The following is a 25,620-nucleotide window of genomic DNA, read 5'->3' on the forward strand; positions in this document are numbered from 1 at the left end:
TTTGGGTTTTGGGGGCGAAACCCACGGAGAACCTGCAAACTCCACACAGATAGTAACTCAGAGCCGGGATTAAACCTGGGACCTCGGCACCGTGAGACAGCAGTGTTATCCACTGCCCCACCATGCTGCCCTACATAAATACACTTTGACTGCCAGAAGTTATCATATGAATTCCCAAATCTTCATCCACCCTCATACCTCTACCTTGTTCATTCTGGTCAATAACCTCCATCGATAATGTATTCTCCTTCCCATCAATATCACAGTACAGGATGCATCATGCTCCAATAGGATGTCTCACGCTCCATGGTGCACATGATCAGTTCAGTTTATGCTTATCTTTATAAACATCACTTGTATGTCTGGGCACATATTTATCCAGCACCTTCATGAAGGAACAAATCAACATAGCACCAGCCTTGCTCCACATGGGTTTCTAATTTTCAATTGTTCATACTTGAAGCTTGTTAATTTTGAACCTGTGTCCTTCAGTTTTGCATACATGGACTAAGTCAAATTGACTGCCAGAGCAACATAAGCTCTGGCTCCCAACATTATATAACATGGATTGCGACCCATTCAATCTGATCTATGATCTTTGAATAGGATGGTATTGTCTTTTATCACCGTAGTATTATAAGCCCAAGCCTTAAAAGTCAATATTGCATAAAATACAGTACCATAAAGATTTTTAAAAAGTGGCCTTGGTTGATGTTCAAAACTGGCCTCAAATCCCCTGGATCCCGTTTCTTGTAGCCAATAGAGTTGAACTTACCTTAAACAAAAGGGGTACCTTTTTGCACAATTTGCAAAATCCCCGCTTGCCATAATGAATGATTTCTTACACTGGTTCCAGCTTAGATAGGTAAGAAGGGGGAGTCTAGCTTTGGGAAAATTCTCAGGCATGTCATGTCCAATGCATCCACTGCCAAACTCTCAAACTTTTGGCAATAAGTCCGTCTGAGTTTGACTGTTGCCGAGCTACGACAGCGCTTCTAGAAGTTGCTGACTGGTTAACTTGTTGCTTCTGCTCCCAGCTGAACATTATCAAATGGGGAGTCGTGTTCCTATCCACTTTGTTCCCACAATTTTGAGCAGTTTTAGCATCATTTGATATTTTCCCCACAGAGAGGGGAATAGACCAGAGGAGAAATTACAGTAATCTTCAGTCATGTGCCTAAAAGACAGCATTGCACTGGAGTGTTAGCCTGGATTTTGTGCTCAAGCTTCTGGAATAAGACCATAAGACATAGGAGCAGAATTAGGCCACTCGGCCCATCGTGTCTGCTCCGCCATTCAATCATGGCTGATATTTTTCTCATCCCCATTCTCCTGCCTTCTCCCCATAACCCCTGATCCCCTTATTGATCAAAAACCTATCTATCTCTGTCTTAAAGGCACTCAGTGATTTGGCCTCCACAGCCTTCTGCGGCAGAATTCCACAGATTCACCACCCTGCGGCTGAAGAAATTCCTCCTTATCTCTGTTTTAAAGGATCATCCCTTTAGTCTGAGATTGTGTCCTCTCGTTCTAGCTTTTCCTACAAGTGGAAACATTCTCTCCATGTCCACTCTATCCAGGCCTCCCAGTATCCTGTAAGTTTCAAAAGTTCCCCCCTCATCCTTCTAAACTCCAACGAGTACAGACCCAGAGCACTCAACCGTTCCTCATACGACAAGCTCTTCATTCCAGGGATCATTCTTGTAAACTTCCTCTGGACCTTTCCAATGCCAGCACATCCTTCCTTAGATACGGAGCCCAAAACTGCTCACAATACTCCAAAAGAGATCTGACCAGAGCCTTATATAGCCTCCGAAGTACATCCCTGGTCTTGTATTCCAGCCCTCTCGACATGAATGCTAACATTGCATTTGCCTTCTTAACTGACGACTGAACCTGCACGTTAACTTTAAGAGAATCATGAACAAGGACTCCTAAGTCCCTTTATGCTTCTGATTTCCGAAGCATCTTCCCATTTAGAAAATAGTCTATGCCTCCATTTCTCCTTCCAAAGTGCATAACCTCACACATTTTCACAATGTATTCCATCTGCAACTTCTTTGCCCACTCTCCTAGCCTGTCCAAGTCCTTCTGAAGCCCGCCTGCTTCCTCAATACTACCTGCCCCTCTACAGATCTTTGTATCATCTGCAAACTTAGCAACCGTGCTTTCAATTCCTTCGTCCAGATCATTGAGACTTGAACCCAGAAGGTTCTTACTTAGAGACGCAATCTATTAGCTTTGTCGTGTCCGACTCGGGACGTGACAAGGCCGGCACACAGGGAGTGAACCTAAGTGCGGCCTCAGCAGAGCATTCCTCACTAAGGCCCAGAAATGAAGCAAAGTCTCGTTTAATAGCAGGATCATTCTTGGCACTGTAAGCACGCCCAAGAATGCCCCATTGAGCCACAGCTGACACAAACAGGATCAGGATCAATAATGGTTGGTGATGGGGGGAACCATTGCTGCACAGTGAACGCTACTCTAACTGTAGGTGAGCATGACAACTATCATTGACTGTTATGAAAGCACATCTGGTTCACTAATGTTCTTTAGGGAAGGGAATCTGCCATCTTTGCCTGGTCTGGCTTCCACATGACTTCTGACCCACAGCAATCTGGTTGAATCTTAACTGCCCTCTGAAATGGCCTAGCAAGCCTCTCGGTTCAAGGGCAAATTAGGGATCGGCAACAAATGCTGACCTTACCAGTGACCCCTACATCCCAAGGCAGAATAAAGAAAAAATATAAGTGGTTGTGGTCAGAAATGACCTGGAGTAGGGCAAACTTGAAGTCAGCACAAAGACTGAGAGTTGTGAGGATCTACACTTTAGCAGGTGATATATTGTATCTGAAGATGATCTAGTGGGTTTTAAAATTCATCCATAACACTGCGACTTATTTATTCCTTTAACAAGGTAACAATTCAATGTTGATTCATAAATGAAATAATAGGTCATGCAACTGCCCCTCACTCAACTCACACTCAGACTAAAGCCAGTAAAGTAAACCCTTTGTACTATAATGTCAAGGCTGTTTAGAATAAGTTTAATTCAAGAGCTGGATTGTGAAATCTTTTCTGATGCTGTATCGGCATTATAGATTCAATGCCTCACCCAAAAGAAAAACGTGGCAATTAGTCACCCATTCATTGTCTCCATGTATTTCATTTTGTTTTTGTACTTGGGTCTCAATGGTGCAGTCATCATTGCGGAGATAGATCCAATGTGTAGGTGGAAATAAGGTCTTGGCAACATCACAATTTTACAATTCTCATTCTTGTTTTCAAATCTCTCCATGCTTTGCCCCTTCCTATCTCTGCAATCTCTACCATCCCTCTGAGATCGCTGCACACCTATAATTCTGGTCTCTTGTACACCGCTGACTTTCATTGCCAAACTATTGGCAGGCATGTCTTCTTTGACATCTCTACAGTTCTTTCCTCCTCTATTGTCCATCCCTAATTGTCGTTGAGAAGGTGGTAGTGTGATGAATGTAGGAATTTCAGATATATTGTACAATAAATATTTGGTGAAGTCATGAGGGTGAATTCTGCACCTCACCAACTGCGGGGTTCTTGGCGGAATGCTGATTTCCCATTGTAGCCACTCTACGCCACCGGGAAATCCGCAGGAGCGGGTGCACTGCCGGCAGAATGGAGAATTCCGCCAGCAGGGAATTCATCCCATGGTTAAAAGCTTGGTTTAGAGTGTGTTTGACTGCTGCAGTCACGTTTAAAAATAAATCCTAGTTTGAGAGGCAAATAGATTTTAGGAGCCTGGGGTGCAATTAACCATCGTAAAAAAGCTTGGACTAATGCAGTTTTCTTTTGATTAAGAAGATTCCCTGGGGAGTTAATTAGTTTTCAGCTTGCTGTGTGGAGCCAAGGCATCAAGTTTTTTGAGGAAGTATTTGCAGTTCAGTTCTGATCTGCTGAAGCTGTGTGCACAATGAAACAGTTCTGCTCCCATTGTAAGTTTGTTAAAATAGATTAAAGCAGTGCAGACTTGTCTTGTTTAAGTGGGAATAAAGATAGCTATTAAGGATATTGTTTTCACTGTATTGAACAATATTGTTTAAGGGGTAATTACAAGCTATTATCTGGCGTATAGTAAAGATATTTAAAACTGTGTTGGTAATAAAGTTTGTTTTAATATACCATCTCCCTATTTCTTCGTGCAATCACTCCCGGAGTGAAGTAACCTTCCTCATAGTCTTACAAAATTAAAATAAAATATTGGGGTTTCTGTCCAGCATCCAAGCCACTGTTGGGTCTCGTCTGGGATCGTAATAGTGAACTACCTTCTTGAACTGCTGCAGTCCGTGTGGTGTAGGTACATCCACAGTGCTGTTAGGAAGGGAGTTCCATAATTTTGACCCAGCAACAGTGAAGGAAAGGCTGATATATTTCCAAGTCAGGATGGTATGTGGCTTGGAGGGGAACTTCCCAGTGGGGGTGTCCCCATGTGGCTGCCACCCTTGTACTTCTAGATGGTAGTGGTCATGGATGGTGCTATCTGAGGAGGCTTGGTGAGTTCCTGCAGTGCATCTTGTAGATGGTACAAAATGCAGTGGAAGCACGGAGGCACGGTAGCACAGTAGCTAGCACTGTTGCTTCACAGCGCCAAGATCCCAGGTTTGATTCCCGGCTTGGGTCACTGTCTGTGCGGAGTCTGCACGTTCTCCCAGTGTCTGCATGGGTTTCCTCCGGTTTCCTCCCACAAGTCCCGAAAGACGTGCTTGTTAGGTGAATTGGACATTCTGAATTCTTCCTCTGTGTACCCGAACAGGCGCGTGTGTGTGACGACTAGGGGATTTTCACAGTAACTTCATTGCAGTGTTAATGTAAGCCTATTTGTTACAATAATAAAGATTATTATTACTGTGCTTCGGTGGTGGAAAGAGTGAATGTTTATAGATGGGAGTGCTGACTGTTACGGAAAGACAAAGAGTACATGTTGATTCCATAATACACTGGTGCATTCATTGAAATGCCATCTAGGTTGCTCACCTGGATACGAGCAATTCTTCAAATACCCTGTTTGTAGTAACAGTCTCTTTTTGTTGGCAAACCATTGCCAGTCCTGAGAAAGATACGTACCAAATGGTTAGACACATCTAATCATTGACTCCCCAGAACTAGATTTTGTTGTCAATGCCATCATTGGCCAGGATCCCAGATAGCCTGTTACTTTTGCTGTGCCAATGTTAGCACGCGCACTTCCAGAATTCACAGGGCAACATTCTTTCCAGCTAAGTGAAAATAGCTAATGAGCCAGGCATCTCCTTAGGTGCTGGGCTGCATCAAAATTATGGCTCATTGTGTTTTTGGTACTTTTCTCTCAACAATGCACAGTCATCTGTGCAAGGTGATCAATGTGTGTCAGCCATGGTTCAGTTGACAGCCAGTGTTACAAGGTTTCAGGTTCAAGTGTGACTCTGAGGCTTGAGCACAAAACTCAACTGTGCCACACCACTGCAGTACACAGAGGATACATGGAAGATAGGAGCAGGAGGAGTCCTTTTGGCCCTTCGAGCCTGCTCTGCCATTTATCACTATCATGGCTGATCATCCAACTCAATAGCCTAATCCTAATTTCTCCCCTTAACCTTTGATCCCATTCTCCCCAAGTGCTACATCTAGCCGCCTCTTGAATATATTCAATGTTTTAGTATCTACTACTTTCTGTGGTCATGAATTCCACAGGCTCACCACTCTTTGGGTGAAGAAATATCTCCTCAACTCTGCCCAAAATGGTTTACCCTGAATCCTCAGACTGTCACCCCCTGGTTCTGGACACACCCATCATTGGGAACATCTTCCCTGCATCTACCGTGGCTAGTCCTGTTAGAATTTTAGAAGTCTCTATGAGATCCCCCCTCATTCATCTGAATTCCAGCAAGAACAATCCTAACCTGGTCAATCTCTCCTGATATGACAGTCCCCCCATCCCTGGAATCAGTCAGGTAAACTTCGCTGCACTCCCTCGAGAGCAAGAACATCCTTCCTCAAAAAAGGAGACCAAAACTGCACACAATATTCTATGTGTGGCCTCACCAAAGCCCTGAATAATTGCAACAACACATCTCTGCTCCTGGACTCGAAACCTCTCGCAATGAAAGCCAACATACCATTGGCCTTCTTTACCGCCTGCTGCACCTGCATGCTTACCATCAATGATTGGTGCACAAGAACACCCAGGTCCCACTGCACACTCCCCTCTCCCAATTTACAACCATTCAGATAGTAATCTGCCTTCCTGTTTTTCCTTCCGAAGTGAATAACCTCACACTTGTCCAAATTATACTGCATCTGATTGATTTGCCCACTCGTCCAATCTATCCAGATCGTGTTGTAGGATCTCTGCATCCTCGTCACTCTCCCACCCAACTTGATATCAGCTGCAAACTTTGAGATGTTACATTTTGTTCCCTCATCCAAATCATTAATATATATTGTGAATAGCTGGGGTCCCAGCACCAATCCCTGAGGCACAGCACTAGTTACTTCCTGCCAATTTGAAAAGGACCAATTAATTCCTACTCTTTCTTCCCTCTCTGCCAAACAGTTTTCTATCCACCTCAATACACTTCCCCCAATCCCATACGCTTTAATCGTGCACAATAATCTCTTATGCGGGACTTTGTCAAATGCCTTCTGAAAGTCCAAATATACCACATCGACTGGCTCCCCCTTGTCAACTGTACTAGTTACATCTTCAAAGAATTCCAATACATTTGTCAAGCATGATTTCCCCATCAAAAATCCATGCTGACTCCGACTGATCTACTGAGTGGGCAGTTCACTGTTGAACTCTGCTGTCTTTCAGATGAAATATTAAACTGAGACATTGTCTGACTGCTCGGGTGGGTCTAAAGGATTCTGTGGCAAGGCAATATAGTGCCTAGTGGCCTGTCCAATATTTATCCCTCAAATAACATCACAAAAACAGATTGCCTGGTCAATATTACATTGCTGTATGTCGGAGTTTGCTGTGTGCAAATTAGTCATTGCGTTTCTTATACTACAACACTTCAAAAAGTACTGCATTGACTACAAAGCACTTTGAAACAGCCAATGATCATGAACAGTGTTATATAAATACAAAGATTTGTTTATATCTCCGGAACATGATAACCACTGTCAGCAGGGCCTCCATGGTGCAACAGTGTTGGAGGCTCAACTAGGAATAGCTGAATCATGAGGGTTTAATCTGGATATGTGCTGTGGTCAGCAGTAGGGCAGACATAAGCGTAGATTAGGGAATTGAAGGCCAACCAGGTGATCTTACGCTGTCCAGCTCCAAGTGCTAGTTCTGGACAGAATTAGGTTCAGCAGTGGTGTCCTCCTGGATATCATCAATAATGGCATTGATTAATGACCTCCAGGTTAAGTATTCACAGATTGACCATACCCTACCATGGTGCTGATGCCTTCAGAGTGGAGGGGAATGGAGAAATTGAGCTTTGAAACGAAAAGGACAAAAATGTATCCAGAGCACTTGTTACGACACCCTGAGCAAGTGCGTGGTCAACTCCAGACCCACTCGCCCTGGAGTCAAAATACAAGTGAATTAACCAATAACTCTTCTGAAAATTCCAGAAGTCTTTTGCCCTTAGCTGCTGAATAATTACAATCACCAGGTTTGTAAATTGAAACACAATTGCTGTTTATTTATAACACAAATAATGATGAAATATGCAGTAAATACACTTGGATAACAACAAGTTAACCTACCACCCCTTTGAATGTCCCACCTTCTACCCACACCCACAAGACAGACAAACACAGAGGAGGCTGAAGAGGTGAAAATAATAAGGATGAAGATTAAAAGAGAGTTTGTGTTTCCATTTGTGGTTCTGTAGTTGTTCTTCCTCACAGGACACTGATTGATCAAAGTCTCTGGTTTACAACTGGCAATGGTCTTCTTTGCAGAGTCATTCATTCAGTATAATCTTTACAGGCATTAGGCCTTCTAGAGAATCTCTTTAGTTCTTATCAAACTGGGCCTTCAACTCGAGGCTCACACTCAGGCATATTTCTTTCTTTAGACACTTTATTCTACATCAAACCTTGCCTTCAACTCGGGGTTTGACCTCAAGCCTTTGTAATCTTGAAGGAATAACACCCAGTCTTGCAGAAGAGAGAGAATCAGCCCTCATAGTGGCCTTATGGAGAGAGTTTAGCTGGTTCTTTCAGGAGATAATTAGTTAGAACCCTCTATCCAAGCTACTCAATCAAAAGTAACACAAAACTGGAACCTGATGACTCTGTGAACATTCCAGTGGGATCAGATCCAATCACCACCTGTTACCGGGAACAGCACAGCCTTTTGGGCCAATTCATTGGCCAACCAGCCAAATCAATCAAATCGAGTCAGCAAGGATGTCAGCCAATCTGCAGCCACCAATGTAAAACAGCACACCCTTCTGCAATGTGCTTATTTGAATTAAAGGGACAGGCTGCTTAGCCTTAAAAACACATGTCCGTAAACCATCCATGGATCAAAAATGTAATGGCAAAATTACAAGAAAGGGAAAATAAGGAAATAAACAAGGAATAAACAAGAAGGACCCTTACAACTGAACCAAACAAATCATCACTGGCTGCGAACAGCACACTGGTTTCCTTTGGCAATTACACTGGGCTGGATTCTTCAGCCACGCTTGCCGCAAGATCACCACGGACGGGACAGGGACCATGTAAATGTCCATTGACCTTGGACGGGGAATTTCTGGTCGCCGGGCAAGCGCGGCCGAAGAATCCCGCCACTGTACCTGCCCCTCACTGAAACTGCATTGGTTTAATTTTATGAAACATGTATATAATAAAACAGAGCCTGTCCTGGCTTAGTTGCATCTATTGTAGGATTGGTATGTAACTCCCCCTTATTTAATACAATTGTGTATTAAAAGACCAGCAACAGGTAGAAACATCCCTCTGAAGGAAAAGCCAAGTAAACAATTATTTAAATATGGGGGCAGCACGGTAGCATTGTGAATAGCACAATTGCTTCACAGCTCCAGGGTCCCAAGTTTGATTCCGGCTTGGGTCACTGTCTGTGCAGAGTCTGCACATCCTCCCAGTGTGTGCGTGGGTTTCCTCCGGGTGCTCCAGTTTCCTCCCACAGTCCAAAGATATGCAGGTTAGGTGGATTAGCCATGATAAATTGCCCTTAGTGTCCAAAATTGCCTTAGTGTTGGGTGGGGTTACTGGGTTATGGGGATCGGGTGGAGGTGTTGACCTTGGGTAGGGTGCTCTTTCCAAGAGCCGGTGCAGTCTCGATGGGCCGAATGGCCTCCTTCTGCACTGTAAATTCTATGTTAAAAATTCTATGTTAAAGTGTCATTATGTGTACAGTGATATATGTGCGCATATGTGAGAGTTTGGATGCACACTCAAGTATATCGACATGCAAATCTGTGTAAATGTGTCTGTGAGTTTGTGTGTGTACACCTTCTTATGTATGACAGTTTATATGTATGTTACATCTGTGTGAGCATGTGTATAAGTGAGTCTACATGCGTCTGTTTATGTACATGGATTATACATTTTTGAGCACCTTTACATGGAATGAGTCAGTCAATGTATGCTTCTGTCAATTTGATAGATATAAAAGTGAATGGGCGCGATTCTCCCATGCCACGCCGTATGGGAGAATCGCCGTTCGCACTATTTGTTCCCGCGGCGCCGGTCCGACGCTGGCAGGCGATTCTCCGAGGAGTGGAGAATCGGCACCATTTGTGTCGGCGCGTTTGGCGCGGCGCCAGTCACGGGCCGCTGTCCGCGACCGGGCCGCTGATTCTCCGGCCTTGATGAGCCGAGCGGGCACGCGGAAACGGCAGAGTCCTGCCGGCGTCGTTCACACCTGCTCACAGCCGGCGGGAACTCTGCGGGTAGGGTCGAGGGGCGGCCTGTGGGGCGGGGGAAAGCGCTCCTTCACCAGGGGGGGGGGTGCTCCGATGGGGTCTGGCCCGCCCTGAACCCACACGCCATGTTGCGTTGGGGCCGGCGCACTGAGGAAGTCCCCCGCGCATTCGCGGGTTCGCACGGCCCAACTGCGCTTGCGTGGGTTGGCGCGGCTCAACTGCGCATGCATGGGTTGGTGCGGCCGAACTGCACGTGTGTGGGTTGGCACGGCGCCGATTTGGCGTCGGGAAGGGAGGCTGGAGCGAGGTGAACCGCTCCAGCACCGTGCTGGCCCCCCGGTAGTGCCCGGGTCCGTTTTGCGCCGTCGCGTTTACACTCTGGGCGGAATTCTCCGCAATCGCCGCAATGTCCGCCGACCGGCGCCAAAAACGGCGCGAATCAGTCCGGCATCGTGCCGCCCCAAAGGCGCGGAATCCTCCGCATCTTGAGCGGCTGAGCCCTAACCTTGAGGGGCTAGGCCCGCGCCGGACTGATTTCCGCCCCGCCAGCTGGCGGAAAAGGCCTTTGGTGCAGCTGGCCCGGAAATGACATTGCCGGGCGGCGCATGCGCGGGATCGTCAGCGGCCGCTCACGGCATCCCCGCGCATGGGCAGTGGAGGGGGTCTCTTCTGCCTCCGCCATGGTGGAGACCGTGGCGAAGGCGGAAGGAAAAGAGTGCCCCCACGGCACAGGCCCGCCCGCAGATCGGTGGGCCCCGATCGCGGGCCAGGCCACCGTGGGGGCACCCCCCGGGGCCAGATCGCCCCGCGCCCCCCCCAGGACCCCGGAGCCCGCCCGCGCCGCCTTGTCCCGCCGGTAAGAGAGGTGGTTTAATCCACGCCGGCAGGACAGGCATTCCAGCAGCGGGACTTCGGCCCATTCGGGCCGGAGAATCGCCGGGGGCGGGGGCCCGCCAACCGGCGCAGCGCGATTCCCACCTCCGCCGAATATCCGGTGCCGGAGAATTCGGCAACCGGTGGGGGCAGGATTCACGCCAGCCCCCGGCGATTCTCCGACCCAGTGGGGGGTCGGCGAATCCCGCCCTCTGTCTCCATTTCGGAGAATCGTGCCGAATGTGTCTATATCTGTTTCAAATATGTGTGTGTTATATAGGTTGTCTACTTGCATTCGTGTATGCATGTTAACTACATTTAAGTTAGTGAGTATAGTGAATGTGCCTGTGTTCATAGGACTGATATAAATGATAGCATCAATTCATAGTAAATCACAATATTTACACCAGCAGATATGAGCTTTTTAGTGACGGTGCATACCCTTCTCCAAGTTATTTTCAAGCATCTGATAGAGCAGACAACCAGCTGGCCTACTTCTGATTCAAGCCACTATCAAGCCAAAAGGAGGTGAGTGTTAGTGGTACAAAGCGAACAAGAATGGGAATGACCAGCTCTCTAATATTGGCATGGCCACTGCTCAGCAATTACCCAAGTTGAAGACATGTGCCTCAGCTACAAGGAATAATGGAGACATAAATTGCAATGAATACTGCTCATTCCTTCAGAACTAGACCAGTATAATACATAATAAGGCAGCCAGTAATACTTCTATGTTTTTACCTCTACATTTTGGATCATAAATATGATAAACAGGCATCAGTGATATAAAACAAATCAGCCAAATGCTGTACCCTTGTTATTAAGCTGAAACTGTATTTCAATTAATAGCACCAGAAATACTGATGTGAAATCATTGCTGATCCCAGGGACCCTCACAATGGTTTCACTTGATACCATTACCTAATGAAAACTATCAAATTTAGGCTTGGAAGCTACACTTGTCCACGCATCCACAGCTTTTAGGGGAGGGGGTTCCTTTTGTATGTCTAAGCTCTTCCCGATTTCAGCAACATCCTGGCCCTAATTTTAATGTTATTCCTTCTTTTTCTTGATCTCTCCACCAAAGGAAATAGCCCCTCAGTATCCATCCTATCAAATCATTTTAACATTTTAGTAACTTTGATCATATTACCCCTAAATCTTCTCAATGTAGAAGTTATGTGCCTACCCTAATAATTTAATCCTGAATCCTCAGTGTCATTCTGGTGAATATGTGTTGAATGCCCTTGAAGAAAAGTTCAACTCGCCATCTCTTTATATGCAACTCTGCAGGTAGACCGGCTGTTTCAGAACCCACAGATACAACACAAAGAGTTAGCTTGGGACCATGAAAAGCAAAGCTTTTAGGAAAAGCCCTTTATCCGGAGAGACCAGCCGCTTATTTTTAAATCTACCCAACTACCCACCTCGCCACGGAATCACATTTTCCCTCCAGAAATGTTGTTGCTGGATCTAATTATTTGTTGAATCTTTGATGCCATCTGCTTAGAGTGATAGAGTCATAGAGGTTTACAGCATGGAAACAGGCCCTTTGGTCAAACATGTTCATGCCGCCCAGTTTTACCACTAAGCTAGCCCCGATTGCCCAATTTGGCCCATTTCTAGTTCTAGTTGGGGGTATTCCTGAAGGTTTTGTCACTGGTTCTTGATACAAATCTGCCTACCCCCACACTCCCACCATTGCTCTATCCTCTAGTGCTCTGGTTTCCTGCGGCCGATTGAAAAGGGAACAGTCTCTTTGTTATCCAATTGGTGTAAGCTTGATTATCAGCACTTTACCCTCCCCCCAACATCTCCAATATTTTTGTAGCTAATAAATGAATCTTTTCAAAGAAAACGGAAAGAAAACCCACAACTTTGTTCAATGGCACTGTGTGTTCTCGGATTTGCTCCTGGCAATATCCTCAAGATTAATCTTCAATCCCTGAAGAGTTAGCAAATCCTACTTGTAACTTATTCAGTCCACTTTATTATCCCTTGGGTGAAAAGATTTGCCTTGACTTCCCCTTCTTAATTTTAACTTTCTCAATTCCGCAATGCAAGCTCAGCAGAAAGTCCACTGTGCTGCCCAATGGTGTGGATTCGGAGAGCAATAGATGCATGCTGTTAGAGTGCAAGTTGCTGCTTCCTTCCTCATGTTCCTTGCTTACATAATTCTAATTTCACAATATTAGCCAGATGGAAGTCACGAAAGGCATGGCAACACCAACTAACTAATCCATGAAGGTAGCTTCTTTAACAGAGTACTACAGTAAACAGAATGGGCCAACTTTTCCTTCCAGTGTTCTTTCCTTGTATAATATTGTTCTTGCGACTCCCGCCTCCATATGCACTTGAAAGATTTCTCAAAAAGGGGCACCCTTTTAGTTTGTTGCAAAGGGTTTGTGCAACCCTTTGCTGTTCCGTGCTAAATGGTGTCGAAAAGCATTGTACATTTTGTCTCCTCAGTTTACAGTTGGGGCCGAAGCAGGCCAAGAAGAAAAGAACAATAATCTGTCCATTTATGATACTGTATAAACGTGTACCCTGAAGCATTCGGTTGCAGGAAGGCAGGACATTTTGCCTGTCACGTCCAGAAATGAACCACACCTGTGTTTCAGTTTTTGATGAAAATTCCTGCTCGTACATCCTTTGCTCTCTTGGCACTGCAAATCTGAACTACATCGGATATTTCTGTTGGCCTCGGCCTGCTGATTACAAAACAGCGATGTAATACCATTACAAACTGTCAAATTTGTTTGCAGGCTTACGCTGTGCATCCTGGTGCCAACAATACTACAAACTCAAAGACAACCTTAAAGAAGACCTTGGGGAGGAATGAAGAGCCTCTTAAGCCTGTATGTAACTGGAAAAGAATGAAGCTCGACGCATTACCTCTCAAGAATACAGAGGGGCACCAATATCCTGGGAGGGAGGTTTGCTAGTACTCTTCGGGAGGGTTTAAACTAATTTGGCAGGGGAATGGGAACCAGATTTGTAGTCCAGCAACTAAGGTAGCCGATATTCAGGACGCCAAAGCATGTAATGAGGCAGTGGGGAAGGGAACACTGACAAAGGAGAGTATTTGCAGGCACGGAGATGGGTTGAAGTGTGTATACTTCAACGCAAGAAGCATCAGGAATAAGGTGGGTGAACTTAAGGCATGGATCGGTACTTGGGACTACGATGTGGTGGCCATCACGGAAACTTGGATAGAAGAGGGGCAGAAATGGTTGTTGGAGGTCCCTGGTTATAGATGTTTCAATAAGATTAGGGAGGGTGGTAAAAGAGGTGGGGGGGGTGGCATTATTAATTAGAGATAGTATAACAGCTGCAGAAAGGCAGTTCGAGGAGTATCACCCTATTGAGGTAGTATGGGTTGAAGTCAGAAATAGGAAAGGAGCAGTCACCTTGTTAGGAGTTTTCTATAGGCCCCCCAATAGTAACAGAGATGTGGAGGAACAGATTGGGAAACAGATTTTGGAAAGGTGCAGAAGTCATAGGGTAGTAGTCATGGGCGACTTTAACTTCCCAAATATTGAGTGGAAACTCTTTAGATCAAATAGTTTGGATGGGGTGGTGTTTGTGCAGTGTGTCCAGGAAGCTTTTCTAACACAGTATGTAGATTGTCCGACCAGAGGAGGGGCAATATTGGATTTAGTACTGGGTAATGAACCAGGGCAAGTGATAGATTTGTTAGTGGGGGAGCATTTTGGAGATAGTGACCACAATTCTGTGACTTTCACTTTAGTAATGGAGAGGGATAGGTACGTGCAACAGGGCAAGGTTTACAATTGGGGGAAGGGTAAATACGATGTTGTCAGACAAGAATTGAAGTGCATAAGTTGGGAACATAGGCTGGCAGGGAAGGACACAAGTGAAATGTGGAACTTGTTCAAGGAACAGGTGCTACGTGTCCTTGATATGTATGTCCCTGTCAGGCAGGGAAGAGATGGTCGAGTGAGGGAACCATGGTTGACAAGAGAGGTTGAATGTCTTGTTAAAAGGAAAAAGGTGACTTATGTAAGGCTGAGGAAACAAGATTCAGACAGGGCATTGGAGGGATACAAGATAGCCAGGAGGGAACTGAAGAAAGGGATTAGGAGAGCTAAGAGAGGGCATGAACAATCTTTGGCGGGTAGGATCAAGGAAAACCCCAAGGCCTTTTACACATATGTGAGAAATATGAGAATGACTAGAGCGAGGGTAGGTCCGATCAAGGACAGTAGCGGGAGATTGTGTATTGAGTCTGAAGAGATAGGAGAGGTCTTGAATGAGTATTTTTCTTCTGTATTTACAAATGAGAGGGGCGATATTGTTGGAGAGGACAGTGTGAAACAGATTGGTAAGCTCGAGGAAATACTTGTCAGGAAGGAAGATGTGTTGGGCATTTTGAAAAACTTGAGGATAGACAAGTCCCCCGGGCCTGATGGGATATATCCAAGGATTCTATGGGAAGCAAGAGATGAAATTGCAGAGCCGTTGGCAATGATCTTTTCGTCCTCACTGTCAACAGGGGTGGTACCAGGGGATTGGAGAGTGGCGAATGTCGTGCCCCTGTTCAAAAAAGGAAGTAGGGATAACCCTGGGAATTACAGGCCAGTTAGTCTTACTTCGGTGGTAGGCAAAGTAATGGAAAGGGTACTGAAGGATAGGATTTCTGAGCATCTGGAAAGACACTGCTTGATTAGGGATAGTCAGCACGGATTTGTGAGGGGTAGGTCTTGCCTTACAAATCTTATTGAATTCTTTGAGGAGGTGACCAAGCATGTGGATGAAGGTAAAGCAGTGGATGTAGTGTACATGGATTTTAGTAAGGCATTTGATAAAGTTCCCCATGGTAGGCTTATGCAGAAAGTAAGGAGGCATGGGATAGTGGGAAATTTGGCCGGTTGGATAACGAACTGGCTAACCGATAGAAGTCAGAGAGTGGTGGTGCATGGCAAATATTCAGCCTGGATCCCAGTTACCAGTGGCGTACCGCAGGGATCAGTTCTGGGTCCTCTGCTGTTTGTGATTTTCATTAATGACTTGGATGAGGGAGTTGAAGGGTGGGTCAGTAAATTTGCAGACGATACGAAGATTGGTGGAGTTGTGGATAGTAAGGAGGGCTGTTGTCGGCTGCAAAGAGACATAGATAGGATGCAGAGCTGGGCTGAGAAGTGGCAGATGGAGTTTAACCCTGAAAAGTGTGAGGTTGTCCATTTTGGAAGGACAAATATGAATGCGGAATATAGGGTTAACGGTAGAGTTCTTGGCAATGTGGAGGAGCAGAGAGATCTTGGGGTCTATGTTCATACATCTTTGAAAGTTGCCACTCAAGTGGATAGAGCTGTGAAGAAGGCCTATGGTGTGCTCGCGTTCATTAACAGAGGGATTGAATTTAAGAGCCGTGAGGTGATGATGCAGCTGTACAAAACTTTGGTAAGGCCACATTTGGAGTACTGTGTACAGTTCTGGTCGCCTCATTTTAGGAAGGATGTGGAAGCTCTGGAAAAGGTGCAAAGAAGATTTACCAGGATGTTGCCTGGAATGGAGAGTAGGTCTTACGAGGAAAGGTTGAGGGTGCTAGGCCTTTTCTCATTAGAGCGGAGAAGGATGAGGGGCGACTTGATAGAGGTTTATAAGATGATCAGGGGAATAGATAGAGTAGACAGTCAGAAACTTTTTCCCCGGGTGGAACACACCATTACAAGGGGACATAAATTTAAGGTGAAAGGTGGAAGATATAGGAGGGATATCAGAGGTAGGTTCTTTACCCAGAGAGTAGTGGGGGCATGGAATGCACTGCCTGTGGAAGTAGTTGAGTCGGAAACATTAGGGACCTTCAAGCAGCTATTGGATAGGTACATGGATTACGGTAAAATGATATAGTGTAGATTTATTTGTTCTTAAGGGCAGCACGGTAGCATTGTGGATAGCGCAGTTGCTTCGCAGCTCCATGATCCCGGGTTCGATTCCGGCTTGGGTCATTGTCTGTGCGGAGTCTGCACGTCCTCCCCGTGTCTGCGTGGGTTTCCTCCGGGTGCTCCGGTTTCCTCCCACGGTCCAGAGATGTGCGGGTTGGGTGAGTTGGCCAATGATAGATTGCCCTTGGTGTCCAAGTTGCCCTTGGTGTTGGGTGGAGGTGTTGAGTTTGGGTGTGGTGCTCTTTCCAGGGGCCGGTGCAGACTCGGGGGGCCGAATGGCCTCCTTCTGCACTGTAAATTCAATGATAATCTATGATTAATCTAGGACAAAGGTTCGGCACAACATCGTGGGCCGAAGGGCCTGTTCTGTGCTGTATTTTCTATGTTCTATGTTCTATGTTCTAATACAGTAATACTGAGACAGTGTTGGTGATGCTTGTCCTATACTGGGAACTGCTTGTAACTCAACCTCAGGCTGACAAGGCTACAATGATTCAGCAACTGCAATAATGGATAAGACGTATTTGACAGAGGAAAAAAAAAATCATCTGCTTTGAAACATCCAACACCTCATGATAGCGATGTTGTAAAGATGGAATGCACCTATTATCAACCAAAAGTCAAACAAAGGAAGGTTACTCAAAATCTTTGCAACAAACTACTGGGGCACGATTTTACGGTCATGTTGCACCCGAAAAGCAGCTCGTCATGGCACAGTGTAGTAGCCAATAGAAAATGGGAGACTCTGCTCCCGGAATCTACCCGTCTTGCAACGCCTCGTAGGCGGGATTACTTTTTCGCAAATCTGTATATTAAAGCGAGGCAGCTAGTCTCACTTTAATGTGCAGATTCACGAGGTACCCGAGGCATTGGGATCTATCCCCTTCGCATTGGAGACCAGGGGCGAAATTCTCCGGAAACGGCGCGATGTCCACCGTCTGGCGCGCAAAACGGCGCAAAACGGCGCAAATCAGACGGGCATCGCGCCGCCCCAAAGGTGCGGAATTCACCGCATCTTTGGGGACCGAGCCCCAACCTTGAGGGGCTAGGCCTGTGCCGGACGGATTTCCGCCCCGCCAGCTGGCGGAAAAGGCCTTTGGTGCCCCGCCAGCTGGCGCGGAAATGACATCTCCGGGCGGCGCATGCGCGGGAGCGTTAGCGGCCGCTCACGGCATTCCCGCGCGTGCGCAGTGGAGAGAGTCTCTTCCGCCTCTGCCATGGTGGAGACCGTGGCAGAGGCGGAAGGGAAAGAGTGCCCCCACGGCACAGGCCCGCCCGCAGATCGGTGGGCCCCGATCGCGGGCCAGGCCACCGTGGGGGCACCCCCCGGGGCCAGATCGCCCCGCTACCCCCCCAGGACCCCGGAGCCCGCCCGCGCTGCCTTGTCCCGCCGGTAAGGTAGGTGATTTAATTTACGCCGGTGGGACAGGCATTTTAGCGGCAGGACTTCAGCCCATCCGGGCCGGAGAATCGAGCGGGGGGGCCCGCCAACCGGCACGGCGCGATTCCCGCCCCCGCCGAATATCCGGTGCCGGAGACTTCGGCAACTGGCGGGGGCGGGATTCACGCCAGCCCCTGCCGATTCTCCGACCCGGCGGGGGGGTCGGAGAATTTCGCCCCAGGTGTGAGCACTGTTCAGTACTAGTCTCCACAAACAGGGACCACATGGAACAGCATTCGTAGGGGTCGCCAAGGGGATCGGAGGTCCCCCGATGCCTGCTCTATGGGCAGGGTGACACACTGGCATTTCTGGTGTCACCCTGCACTGCCAGCCTGGCACAGTAGCTGTGCCACCTGGGTTACAGCCTGGCACTGCCGAGGTGCCAAGCTGGAATTCTTTGCACAGTGGTGATCGGGCCAGAGTGCCCTGTGCAGGTGTTGTGGGGGTGCGGCCGGGGGGGGGGGGGGGGGGGGGGGGGGGGGGGAGGGGCGGCGGAGTGGGGCTAGGAGTGGATTGAGGCTTGGGGTCATGTTGAGGGCTCCAGCGATTGGGTTGCCATTTCTCTCACTACACTGAGGAGTTCCGGCGAGCGGAGCTCCTCAGTGCACAAAATGGGGCTACGTGCAGCCTAGGCCGCCCATTCATTGCTGAGGCCCCCTATCTAACATGAGTGTTGTTTTATAGCATTGTGTATCTCGGCACTGTGAGCACCGGGTAACATGCAGCTAAACGCGCTCGCTATGCGACGTTGTTCCCATTTAGTTGAATTCCCACCCCTGATTTTTGTAGAGATTGCTCCATTTTATTACCAATAAGAAATGTAGAAATGCAAATATTTTTTATGTTTTCGATAAATTTAGAAAGAGCAAAGTATCATTAGAAGGTAAGCCTGGTGGTATCAGTGAGAATGCTCAATGCACTCATATGACATTCTGCTATCCCTTATTTCTAATAGAGATTTTCTAACGTTAAAAATAAACAGAGTAAAACCTGTGTCGGAATTACAGACCGAGCATCTGGCATACAAACGTATGGTGAATTCAGCGCTATTATCAGAGACAATCATCTATCGCCTCTTTGGACACGATTTCCAAACTGGGGAGTTTCAATGGAAGTTAATATTTGTCAACATTGAACAGTCGGTCAATTTGTCCAAAATGCATTTTGAGTATCAATATCATTTTTGAAATGTCTAAATTGACATTTCCGGCTGCACAACAGGCCATTGTCCCCCATAGATAGCTAAGGGGCAGATTAATATTCACCCCATCATGCTGATTCTCATCAGTATAAACTTTGCTCAAATTTTATTGTCACAGCAAAGAAAACAATGGAACCAAGGCCAAGGTGTAACTTAAGTAGAAACAACAAGTCCAGACAGCAGACCCTATATAATAACAGAATAATAAAGGTGTGGTTAAAACTGCAGCATTTTCATTCTTTAGTAGGTCTGAAAATATATTCTGCGTCAGAGCTGAAATGCAGTCCTGTGAATGGTCTTTCAACTGAACTGGAAGTATGTAGTTACAGCGAAGTGCGGAGAGGAAGATGGGATGGTGTAGGGTTGAGGGGGAGGGGGGGGGGATGTTGCTGTAGGGAGGGAGGGGAAAGATAAACAAATGAAGAAGAGAAAGTGATTCCAAGTCTGGATTTTGCCTGTTTTTGCTGATGTCTGCACTTTCCGTTGAAGTCCAAATCCGGGGTCATATGATCAAATTCAAGGATGTTCAGCAGGGAATGAGGCACAGCTTTTGAATCTGCAGTTGGCTAACACAAACTTTGATGTCTTTTATAACACCAGGTGCCAGGGGAAGGGGGTGGGGAAAAAAAAGAAAGACAATCTTTTTTGACACTCCCTTATTTCTATTGTTCTCTTGGCACAATTCCCCACTTTTCCCTCTGTCATTTTTTTTTAAAATGATCTCTACCATTTTCTTTACCTATGACATGAATACCTAACCTTCCTTGATTCTTTTCTTCTCAATTGCTTTTCTCCACTCTTCCGAAGGCTGATTTCCATTTTCCACTGAAGTTCCCTTTAATGTGGTCAATCACTCTGGTGGATTTGGGAGTCAGCTGACTGCAAATTTGCTTTGATCTTTTCCTGTAATGTTTCACTTCACCGTGTTCATTCTCACAGTTACTGCTGCACAACGCAGTCTATCCCAATCACCTTGCCCCTGGTTTTAACACCCCCCCCCCCCCCATATTTTCTTAATTCTACGAGTTCTTCATTTGCTCCTGTTTTGCCTTCGCTGCCCCATTTTCCTCCTCTATTCACTGCCATTTTCAATATTTTTACAGCACGGACTTTCTGGTCATTAGTTTTATTTCCACATTTTCTGTGTTCAGTCAACTGCCGGTAGAATGCAGCGGGCGGGGTGGGAGCTTACTGGAGTGACGGCTGAATTCAATGCCCCATCCAGGAAGAATAGAATTATTGGACAGAAGACAAACCAACCAGGAGAGTAAAGGAGTACAAAAAGAAAAATTAAGACGTATTGATTACCTTGAATCAAAAGGCACACCTTCCCTAACCCTCCCCTACCATCCTGCTAAAGGAAAGTCAAACTCTTACCTTCCTGTTTCCCTCTATTTGATGATTGTCCAACCACCCACACAGCTTTCTGTAATTGCACTTTATATATGCAGATGGCTCAGGATTGTAAGTAGAGTAATGACAGCTTATTGTCAACTCTTGCTTAGTGAGGGATCAAGACTAAGAGGTAAACCAAGCAAACACGGATTAGATTGGATGAGGGACAGCACATGAGGTATGAAATTCAGTTCATCTCACATATAATTGTGAGGGTTGATAAATTTTCATCATTTACAAAGTCAGCAGATATTGAAAAATGTGTGACCTCACCAAAGGCTTGTTTCTTGGATATTTAAAAGAATGACCTGCATTTATATCGCACCTTTCATGACTTCTCGGCACCCAGTAGTGCTTTGTAGCCAATGAGGTTCTTTGGAAGTGCAGCCACTGTTATAATGGGTAAAACCTGACAACCAACTCCCACAGCAGCAATCATAATCAGATAGATAAGCTTTTAACAAGTGTTGTCGGTTGAGGGATAAATATTGTCCTGGACACCGGGTGCAACTCCCCTGCTCTTCTTTAAAATAGCGTGACAGGATTTAACATCTTTAACATTTAACATCTCAGTCCAAAGACATGCAGGTTAGGTGGATTGGCCACGCTAAAATTGCCCTCAGTGACCAAAACGGTTAGGGGTTATTAGGTTACGGGGATGGGGTGAAAGTGAGGGCTTAAGTGGGTCGGTGCAGACTCGATGGGCCGAATGGCCTCCTTCTGCACTGTATGTTCATTGTTCTATCTCATTTGAAAGGCTGGATTCTTTGATTTGAAGACTGAGTGCTGAAGCCGAAGTTTTATGCTAGAAAGAACGGCGTAAAAGCTGCACCGATCCTCCGTCTGGTGGGGGGCTAGCAGCCATGCAGCATTAAGCCCCCGGCTTAACCTGCGGATACGGCCGGAGAACTGCCGGGTCCGTGGCCGCGCATGCGCACGGCGGTAGCCTGCAGTGGCCATGCTGTGCAACGTGGCAGCGGCCGCGTGCGGACCCGGCCTGCCACATACTGTCCCCCAGTAACCCCCCTCGCCACCCCCGAACCACCTCCCACCAGTGCCCCCAGCCCCCACCAAAGCCCCCCCTGTCCACGGAACAACTCTCGCCCCTGCCTGTGGTGACTCTGGACTCAGTCCGCAGTCGCCATACCGGGTTCACGAAAAAAAAGAATAAGTGCTCCACGCCTTCGGGAACTCGGCCCATCGGGGGCGGAGCATTGGGGAAGGGCCTCAGGGGACCTCCTGAGGCCGTCCCAACGGCTTGCGGCGTACTCCTCGAGAACACTGTTTTTTAGGGGGCGGAGCATCGCAAAAGCACATGAGTGAGAACTGTATTAGACTGTTAGAAGTTTATTTCTTTCCCATCTACACTTGGCACCTGATATCCACCCATGGAAGATATGGGTGAGTGACTATATAGATGGCATAAGAATATGAATGATCATGAGGAGATAGGTGGGGGATGAAGGGTGAATGCTAGAGGGACCACAACTTCTAAGTCAACTGGGTCGAAGTCCCACAGAGGTGGGTCTTCTAACTAGCTCAACTCAGCACTTGCCTGCCCTGTGGCAGACTATGCTCTGCTTGCAAGGTTGTCAGGACAAATTCTATCTCACACCTGACCTACCAGAGAAGGAAACACTTCTAATGATATGGGTGCAAACAAAAAGAATATGTTCAAACCTTGTGGCTTTTTTAAATTACGGGAGCTTGTGGAGCCTATAGTTCCCCCGTTGCTTTCTCCATGGCAATGCCTCAGCTAATCAGATTTGACTTGCCAACCAATCATTACCCTTTTCCTCTGCAGTATAAATTGTTGCAGTTGTTTGAAATTTGGTAATCTTGTATTTGTCCTGATGACTGTAACACAAAGCTTTGGCAACATGTCTCTCTTTTCAGCAATGTTCAAGTTCTGTACTATTAGGTGTTTATGAATAAAGGTCTTTAAAATGACGAAGTGTTCAATTGGGTAGGAACAGTGAGGATGGCTCCACTTCCGGGAAACACCAAAGCTTGGGACCATAAATGTAAGATAGTCACTGATAACTCTAATAAGCAATTTGAGAGAGACCTCTTTACCCAGAGAATGATTACAATGTGGAGCATCTACCAAATGGAATGTTGGAGGCAAATAACACAAATGCATTTAAGGGGAAGCTGTGTAAGTACACATGGAAGAAAGGAATGGTTTGGTATGTTAATGGAATTAGATGATGTAGGGTTGAAGGAGGATCATGTGAAGCATAGATCAGTTGGAACGAATGACCTATTTCTGTGCTATGAATTGTAAGTAATATAAGTGGCGTCATTCTCCGACCCCCCAGAGGATCGGAGAATGGCCGTTGGCCGCCGTGAATCCCGCCCCCGCCGGTTGCCGAAGTCTCCGAAGGGAGAAAAGTCGGCGGGGCGTTAATGGCGCCGCTGCCGCGGAGAATGTCACGGGTCTGCGCAAGGCAGCCGATTTTCGGCCTGCCGATATTCTCCCTTCCGGATGGGCCAAAGCCCCGTCGACGTGATGACCGTTCACGTCGACGTAAATTAAACCTCCTTTTCATCGGCGTGACCCTGTGCTCCAGGTTCACGCCGACCAGCGTGGAGGTAAGTGACGGCCTGGGGGGTTGGCTCTGGGCAGGCGATGGCGTGGCCGCAGTCTGAATGTGTGAGGAGAGGTGTGTCTTGGGGTGTGTGTGTGTGTGCGGCGGGGGGGGGGGGGGTGGTTAGAGTAGGCTGGGCTCCGGGGGAGTGCCGGGAGGGGGTCCGTGCCGGGGAGGGGGATGGGGGTGTCCGTGCCGGGGTGGAGGTTGGGGGGGGGGTCCGTGCCGGGGTGGAGGTTGGGGGGGGGTCCGTGCCGGGGTGGAGGTTGGGGGGGGTCCGTGCCGGGGTGGGGGATGGGGGGGGTCCGTGCCGTGGTGGAGGTTGGGGGGGTGTCCGTGCCGGGGTGGAGGTTGGGGGGGGTGGTCCGTGCCGGGGAGGGGGGTGTCCGTGCCGGGGTGGAGGTTGGGGGGGGGGTCCGTGCCGGGGAGGGGGATGGCGGTGTCCGTGCCGGGGTGGAGGTTGGGGAGGGGGTCCGTGCCGGGGAGGGGGATGGGGGTGTCCGTGCCGGGGTGGAGGTTGGGGGGGGGTCCGTGCCGGGGTGGAGGTTGTGGGGGGGGGGGTCCGTGCCGGGGTGGAGGTGGGGGGGGGGGGTCCGTGCCGGGGTGGAGGTTGGGGGGGGGGGTCCGTGCCGGGGAGGGGGATGGGGGGGGTCCGTGCCGGGGTGGAGGTTGGGGGGGGGTCCGTGCCGGGGAGGGGGATGGGGGTGTCCGTGCCGGGGTGGAGGTTGTGGGGTGGGTCCCTGCCGGGGAGGGGGATGGGGGTGTCCGTGCCGGGGTGGAGGTTGGGGGGGGGGTCCGTGCCGGGGTGGAGGTTGGGGGGGGGGGTCCATGCCGGGGTGGAGGTTTGGGGGGGGTCCGTGCCGGGGAGGGGGATGGGGGGGGTCCGTGCCGGGGTGGAGGTTGGGGGGGGTGGCCCGTGCCGGGGAGGGGGATGGGGGTGTCCGTGCCGCGGTGCAGGGTGGGGGGGGGGGTCCATGCTGGGGAGGGGGATGGGAGGGCAAGTGAGTTGTTCCAACTGGCAAGGTGCCAGCCTCCAACAGTTGGACCCATGCGGTCCATGCCACCTGGCTGGGGGGAGGAGCGGATATGGGCAATGATGACATGTTGTCGTTCCCCTCCCCCCACCAGGCCGTCATGTTTTCAGATCATCCAGCGATGCTGGCCGCCGTGGCGGCAGCCGCTCATGTCTATGTTGCCCTGGATGAGGAGGAGGAGGAGGAGCGTGCCAGAGAGGCGGCGCAGGATGCTGCAGAGGGGCAGGCGGCAGCCGCCCAGGCTGGAGGGACACCCGACCGACAGGACGAGGAGGAGGAGGAGGACGTCGCGGCCCCACGGCAACGGAGGCACCCGAGGGCGCCCCGTGTGTACCGGCCCAGGCAGTCATACCAGGACCTCACGGACCGGGAATGCAGGTGGAGACTCCGGATGAGCTGGGAAACCGTGGCACACATCTGCCACCTGCTGGCACACCTGTCACCGCGTGGCACTGGCGGGGGACACCCTCTCCCCGTGTCCGTCAAGGTTACGGTGGCCCTGAACCTTTATGCAACGGGGTCATTCCAGGCACCGAGTGGGGACCTGTCAGGCATATCGCAGACATCGGTGCACCGGTGCATCCGGGCAGTGACAGATGCCCTATATGCCATGGCGCACCGCTACATCCGCTTCCCCGTGGACCGGGCCAGCCAAGATGCCCGGGCCGTGGGCTTCTCTGCCGTGGCCGGGTTCCCCATGGTCCAGGGCGCGATCGATGGGATGCACGTCGCCGTGCGGCCACCTGCAGATAACAGGGCCGTGTTCACTAATAGGAAGGGGACCTATTCGATGAACGTACAGGTGGTCTGCGACCACCGCATGATGATCCTGCACGTCTGCGCCCGTCATCCAGGCAGTGTACACGACTCATTCGTGTTGTCGCGGTCATCCATCCCCGGCATGTACGAGGGACGCCATCCCCGGCTGAGGGGCTGGTTGCTGGGCGACAGGGGCTACCCATTGCGATCGTGGCTGATGACGCCTGTACGGAGGCCACGCAATGAGGCGGAGAACCGCTACAATGATGCCCATGTAGCGACAAGGGGAGTGGTAGAGAGGTGCTTTGGCGTGCTGAAGATGCGTTTCAGGTGCCTGGACCTCTCTAGGGGCGCCCTCCAGTATCGGTCAGATAGGGTCGGCCGCATCATTGTGGTGTGCTGCGTCCTGCACAACATAGCCCAACAGAGGGGCGATGTGCCGCAGGCAGAGGAGGGCGGAGTGGAGGAGCAGCAGGAAGAGGCGCAGTCCTCCCCAGATGAGGGGGATGGGGGTAATGGTCAGGGCAGACGGGGTAGACACAGGCGGG

At 48.8% G+C, this 25,620-nt stretch overlaps 1 protein-coding gene across 3 annotated transcripts in view; it reads right to left on the reverse strand.

The window, feature by feature from the left end:
* LOC140415761 (transcription factor HIVEP3-like) overlaps positions 1 to 25,620 on the reverse strand; it is a 624,924-nt gene that overhangs the window by 276,033 nt on the left and 323,271 nt on the right. Inside the window, exon 4 of one of the 3 annotated variants that reach the window (XM_072501081.1) lies at positions 5,011 to 5,083. The exons of the other annotated variants lie outside the window; for them this stretch is intronic. The gene's annotated coding sequence lies outside the window, so the exon portion shown is untranslated. The remainder of the gene's footprint in view (positions 1 to 5,010; positions 5,084 to 25,620) is intronic. 3 annotated transcript variants of the gene reach the window in all.

Source organism: Scyliorhinus torazame, chromosome 1 (assembly GCF_047496885.1).
Source record: "Scyliorhinus torazame isolate Kashiwa2021f chromosome 1, sScyTor2.1, whole genome shotgun sequence".
NCBI classification, from domain to species: domain Eukaryota; kingdom Metazoa; phylum Chordata; class Chondrichthyes; order Carcharhiniformes; family Scyliorhinidae; genus Scyliorhinus; species Scyliorhinus torazame.